Source organism: Triticum aestivum, chromosome 2B (assembly GCF_018294505.1).
Source record: "Triticum aestivum cultivar Chinese Spring chromosome 2B, IWGSC CS RefSeq v2.1, whole genome shotgun sequence".
Classification (NCBI taxonomy): domain Eukaryota; kingdom Viridiplantae; phylum Streptophyta; class Magnoliopsida; order Poales; family Poaceae; genus Triticum; species Triticum aestivum.
In genome coordinates this window covers 183,643,831-183,650,731 of record NC_057798.1, presented here as the reverse complement: position 1 = coordinate 183,650,731, position 6,901 = coordinate 183,643,831, and positions in this window count along the sequence as shown.

Genomic DNA, 6,901 nt, shown 5'->3' with positions numbered 1-6,901 from the left:
GCTTTGGGTGTACCAAACGTCACAACGTAACTGGGTGGCTATAAAGGTACACTACAGGTATCTCCGAAAGTGTCTGTTGGGTTGCCACGAATCGAGACTGGGATTTGTCACTCCGTATGATGGAGAGGTATCTCTGGGCCCACTCGGTAATGCATCATCATAATGAGCTCTATGTGACTAATCAGTTAGTCATGGGATCATGAATTACACAACGAGTAAAGTGACCTGCCGGTAACGAGATTGAATGAGGTATTGGGATACCGACGATCGAATCTCGGGCAAGTAGCATACCGATTGACAAAGGGAATTGTATACGGGATTGATTGAATCCCCGACATCATGGTTCATCCGATGAGATCATCATGGAACATGTGGGAACCAACATGGGTATCCAAATCCCACTGTTGGTTATTAGCCGGAGAGATGTCTCGGTCATGTCTGCATGATTCCCGAACCCGTAGGGTCTACACACTTAAGGTTCGGTGACGCTAGAGTTGTTATGGGAATTAGTATGTGGTTACCGAATGTTGTTTGGAGTCCCGGGTGAGATCCCGGACGTCACGTGGAGTTCCAGAATGGTCCGGAGACAAAGATTTACATATGGGAAGTCCTTATTCGGTCGCCGGAAATGTTCGGGGGTATATCGGTATTGTACCGGGACCACCGAAAAGGTTCCCGGGGTCCACCTGCCCCGGAGGGCCCTATGGGCTAAATATGGAGGTGAACCAGCCCCTAAGTGGGCTGGGCGCCAACCCCCCTAGGGCCCATGCGCCTAGGGTTGGGGGGGGGGACCCTAAAGGGAGCGCCCCCTTGGCTTGGGGGGCAAGCCTCCCCCCTTGGCTGCCGCCCCCTCTAGATCCATCTGGAGGGGGCCGACCCCCCTCTCCCTTGCCACTATAAATAGAGGGGAGGTGGGAGGGCTGCTGCACCCTTCCCCTGGCGCATCCCTCTCCCTCCCCAACACCTCCTCCTCCATAGTAGTGCTTGGCAAAGCCCTGCCGGAGAACTGCAAGCTCCACCACCACGCCGTTGTGCTGCCGGAGCTCTCCCTCAACTTCTCCTCTCCCCTTGCTGGATCAAGAAGGAGGAGAGGTCCCCGGGCTGTATGTGTGTTGAACACGAAGGCGCCGTCCATTCGGCATTAGATCGGATCTTCCGCGATTTGAATCGCCGCGAGTACGACTCCCTCATCCGCGTTCTAGTAACGCTTCCGCTTAGCGATATTCAAAGGTATGAAGATGCTCATCCTCTCTCTCTCTTGTTGCTAGAATCTCCTAGATTGATCTTGGTAATGCATAGAAAATTTTGAATTATTGCTACATTCCCCAACATATAAAAGTGCATAGTAAAGCCCATTAAACTTCCAAAACAGATAATATAATAGCATGGAACAATAAAAAATTATAGATACGTTGGAGATGTATCACCGGTCATCCCCGTGGTGCCTCCTCATGATCTCAATACCACACCTGAGGCTGACAAGTACACCGGGATGCAAAAGGAAGCACCCGCTGGTGATCCTCACGGGCAACATTCCGATGCCCGCAACCTATTTGATGGTATGCCAACCCCGATGCTGGACGACTGATACGTCTCCAACGTATCTATAATTTTTTATTGTTCTGTGATGTTATATTATCATTCTTGGATGTTTTACAATCATTTTATAGTCATTTTATATCATTTTTGGTACTAACCTATTGACACAATGCCTAGTGCGAGTTGTTGTTTTTTGCATGTTTTTTACATCACAAGAAATCAATATCAAATGGAGTCCAAACACAACGAAACTCCTGGAGGATTTTTTTGGGCCAGAAGACATCCAGTGGGCCAAGGAAGCACCTGGGGGGTGGGTCGAGGGGAGCAGCACCCACCAGGGCATGCCAGGAGGCCCAAGCGCGCCCTGGTGGGTTGTGCCCACCTCGGGTGCCCCCTGAACCACCTCTTTGCTCTATAAATACCCCAATATTCCAGAAACCCTAGAGGAGCCAACGAAAATCAATTCCAGCTGCCGCAGAGTCCAGAACCACCAGATCCAATCTAGACACCATCATGGAGGGGTTCACCACTTCCATTGGTGCCTCCCCGATGATGCATGAGTAGTTCTTTGTAGACCTACGGGTACGTAGTTAGTAGCTAGATGGATTCCTCTCTCTCTCTCTCTCTCTATGTCTCGCTCTCTCTCTCTCTTTATTATCAATACGATGGTCTCTTGGAGATCCATATGATGTAAGTCTTGTTGCGGTGTGTTTGTTGGGATCCGATGAACTTTGAGTTTATGATGACATATATGTTTTTATCCATGAAAGTTATTTGAGTCTTCTTTGATCTCTTATATGCATGATTGCTTATAGCCTCGCATTTCTTCTCCGATATCTGGGTTTTGTTTGGCCAACTTAATCTATTTATCTTGCAATAGGAAGAGGTGCTTTGTAGTGGGTTCGATCTTATAGTGCTTGATCCCAGTGACAGAAGGGGAACCGACAAGTATGTATCGTTGCTACTAAGGATAACAAGATGATATCTATATCTTCGCAATAGATAAACAGATCTTGTCTACATCATGTCATCGTTCTTATTGCATTACTCCGTTTTTCCATAAGCTAAATACACTAGATGCATGCTGGATAGCGGTCGATGTGTGGAGTAATAGTAGTAGATGCAGGTAGGAGTCGGTCTACTAATCTTGGACATGATGCCTATATAATGATCATTGCCTGGATATCGTCATGATTATTTGAAGTTCTATCAATTTCCCAACAATAATTGTTTTCCCACCGTTTTCTATTTTTCTCGAGAGAAGCCACTAGTGAAACCTACGGCCCTCGAGTCTCTTTTCATCATATTTGCCTTTGCGATCTATTTCCCTTTGCATTTATTTTCAGATTTATTAAACCAAAAATACAAAAATACCTTGCTGCAATTTAATTGTTCAGCGATCTATTTATCCTATCTACCACTTTTACCTCACGTTATTTGCCTATCTTGAGGCGTCGTACCCGAAAGGGATTGACAACCCCTTTAACACATCGGGTTGCGAGTATTTGTTATTTGTGTGGAGGTGCTGTTTACGTGGTGTGAGGAGGTTCTCCTACTAGTTCGATAACCTTGGTCTCATCACTGGGGGAAATACCTACCGTCGCTATACTGCATCATCCCTTCCTCTTTGGGGAAATACTGACGTAGTTCTAGCAGACATCAAAAGGAATTTCTGGCTCCATTACCAGGGAGGATCTTCAACATCAACCAGGTTCCTAATCACAAATCTCATCTCCTCGCAATTTACATTATTTGCCATTTTCCTCTCGTTTTCCTCTCCCCCACTTCACAAAAATTTGTCGTTTTATTCACCCTCTTTTTCGTTCGCCTTTTTCTCGTCAGATCTGTTTTTGAGTTCAATCTTGTTGCATAGTCATCATGACTCAAGAGAACACCAAGTTGTGTGATTTCTCAAATACCAACAACAATGATTTTATTAGGACTCCAATTGCTCCTCCCGCCATTAGTGTGGAGTCTTGTGATGTTAATACTGTTTTGCTGAATCTTGTCATGAAAGATCAATTTGCCGGTACTCCTAATGAGGATGTCGCGTCCCATCTTAACACATTCATGGAATTATGCGATATGCAAAAGAAAAAAGATGTGGACAATGATGTTCTGAAGTTGAAATCACTTCCGTTTTCTTTGCGAGACCGTGCAAAAATTTGGTTTTCTTCTTTGCCTCGCAATAGTATTGATTCTTGGAACAAGCGCAAACATGCTTTTATCACTAAGCTTTTCCCGCCCACAAAAATTATTTCCCTTAGAAACCAGATCATGAATTTCAAGCAACTTGAACATGAGCATGTTGCACAATCTTGGGAAAGGATGAAATTGATGCTAAGGAATTGCCCAACTCATAGGTTAAATCTTTGGATGATCATGCAAAAAATTTATGCGGGATTGAATTTTGTTACTTGTAATCTTTTAGATTCCATCGCGGGGGGTACTTTTATGGAAATTACTTTGGGTGAAGCTACTAAATTGCTAGACAATATTATGGCAAATTACTCGCAATGGCATACGGAAAGAGCTCCTACTAGTAAAAAGTCAATTCGGTAGAAGAAATAAATTCTTTGAGTGAAAAAGTTGATGCTCTTATGAATTTGGTTGCTAATAAAAGTGCTCCTATTGATTTTAATGATGTGCCTTTTTCTAATTTGATTGAGAAAAATAGTGATGCCATAGATGTGAATTTTGTCTCGCAAAATAATTTCAATAACAATGCTTATAGAGGTAATTTTAATCCTAGGCCTTTTCCTAGTAATTCCTCTAATAATTATCGTAATTCCTATGGTAATTAATAATAGAAACACCTCCCATTTTGAGATCAATATTAAAGAATTATCAATACACAAAAGGCTTTCAACACTTCGATAGAAGAAAAGTTGAATAAAATTGATTATTTGTCTAGGAGTGTTGATAGAATTTCTCATGATGTAGAAACTCTCAAGATGAAAATTTTTGTGCCTAAAGTTTAAGAATCAATTAAAGATCTTTATGTTTCTATGGATGAAAGTAAGAAAAGAACCTCTATGCTTAGAGCTAAAAGAGAATTTTTAGAAAGAGCGTTTTCTAGTGATTACTATCATAAAAGTGATGAAGATCTTAAAATGATTGGTGTTTCTTCTATTGATTCTTTGTTTAGTAAATGTAAGATTGATGAAAAAGGGACTGGATAAGAGTCAACTTCAGTTAGAAGGTGTCCCTATGATTCGGAGGGTGAAAATCTTGTTGGGAAAATTGATAAAAGTGGGTTTGAAGAGGTCAAGACTTTAACTAGTGATGTGCCCACTATTTTGGATTACAAAGACTTTAATTATGATAGTTGCTCTTTGGTTGATTGTATTTATTTGTTGCAATCCATGATAAATTCACCCCATTCTTATGAACAAAATAAAGCTTTTACTAAACATATAGTTGATGCCATGATGAAAGCTTTTGAAGAAAAGTTGGAATTAGAAGTTTCAATTCCTAGAAAATTGCATGATGAGTGGGAAGCTACTATCAAAGTCAAGATTAAAAATTATGAGTATTTTGCTTTATGTGACTTGGGTGCTAGTGTTTCTACAATTCTGAAATCTTTATGTGATGTGCTTGGTCATTGAAGAATGCTCTTTAAATTTGCACTTGGCGGTTTATACTATTCAAAAGCCTTTGGGAAGAATTAATGATGTTCTTATTCTTAAAAATAAGAATTATGTGCCCATAGATTTTATTGTTCTTGATATTGATTGCAATCCGACTTGTCCAATTATTCCCGGTAGACCATTTTTGCGTACTATTGGTGTCGTGATTGATATGAAAGAAGGCAATATTAAATTCCAATTTCCACTAAGAAAGGGAGTGGAACACTTGCCTAGAACAAGAATTAGGCCACCATATGAATCAATGATGAAGGCATCTTATGGATCTAGAACCAAAGATGACAACACTTAGATCCTACACGTTATGCCTAGCTAGGGGCGTAAAACGATAGCACTTGTTGGGAGGCAACCCAATGAATAAAATTTATTTTTGCTTTTTGCTTTTTGTTCTTGTATGTTAGCACAGTTATGCTACTATTATGATTGTGTTTTTTGTGTTTTAATTAGTGTTTATACCAAGCAAGGCCTTTGGAAAGACTTGGGTGAAAGTTTATTTGATCTTGCTAAAAAAACAGAAACTTTTGCACTCGCAAGATTATTTGTAATTTTTTTTACAAAAGAGTGCTTTTGAGTTTATTCTTTTTGCAGAAGATTAGTAGACAAATTCCTCACGCCCACCAATTTATTTCAGAATTTTTGGAGTTACAGAAGTATTTGAAATATTCAGATTGCTACAGACTGTTCTGTTTTTGACAGATTCTGTTTTCTTTGCGTTGTGTGCTTGTTTTGATGATTCTATGCCTTTTTTGATGAGTTTTTGCCATAGAAAAGTTGGGATACATTAGATATAATGCAAAAAATGTATAGGTTTGCAATAATACTTATAGTAGTGGTTTGCTTTCTTATACTAATGGATCTCACGAAGGTTTTGTTGAGTTTTGTGTGATTGAAGTTTTCAAGTTTTGAGTGATCTTACGATGGATGAAGGAATAAGGATTAGAAAAAGGCTAAGCTTGGGGATGCCGGAGGCACCCTAAGATAATATTCAAGAAGTAGCAAGCAACTAAGCTTGGGGATGCACCTAAGTGGCATCCCCTCTTTCTTCTAACAACTATCGGTATTTTACTTGGAACTATATTTTTATTCATCACATATTATGAGTTTTGCTTGGAGCATCTTTTATGATATGATTCTTTGCTTGTTTTGCTTTGTGTTTTAAGTCTTGAATCCTTGCTAGACACACTTTTTTGAGAGATACAAAAATCATGCTATGCTTGCTCCTATGCTTCACTTAAATTTTTAGAGCCATGGAATTACTCTAGTGCTTCACTTATATCTTTTTGAGCACATTGTGCTTTGTTATTTTGAAGAAATCCTCTCATGCTTCACTTAGATTTATTCGGGAGTTAGTAAAATTTTAAGAACTTATCTCTTGCTTCACTTAAATTATTTCGAGAGAAAGAAAATTATGATCATGTTCTTCACTTAAATTTGTTTGAGCTTATCAAAAGCAACATACCAAAATAGTCCCAAAGTGATAGATATCCAAGGAGGATGTAATAAAAACTTTCATGAAGATCATTGGACAAAATAAAGTTGATTCTAAGTAATGGTTTTGAGATATGACGATATGATATGTGAGTCATGCTGATGAGTAATTGTGCTTTAGTAAGAATATTGATGTTAAGGTTTGTGATTCCCCATGCAAGCACGAAAGTCAATAGTTATGCAATGAAATTTATATCCTACCTATGGTGCATTGCTCGGTGTTACTT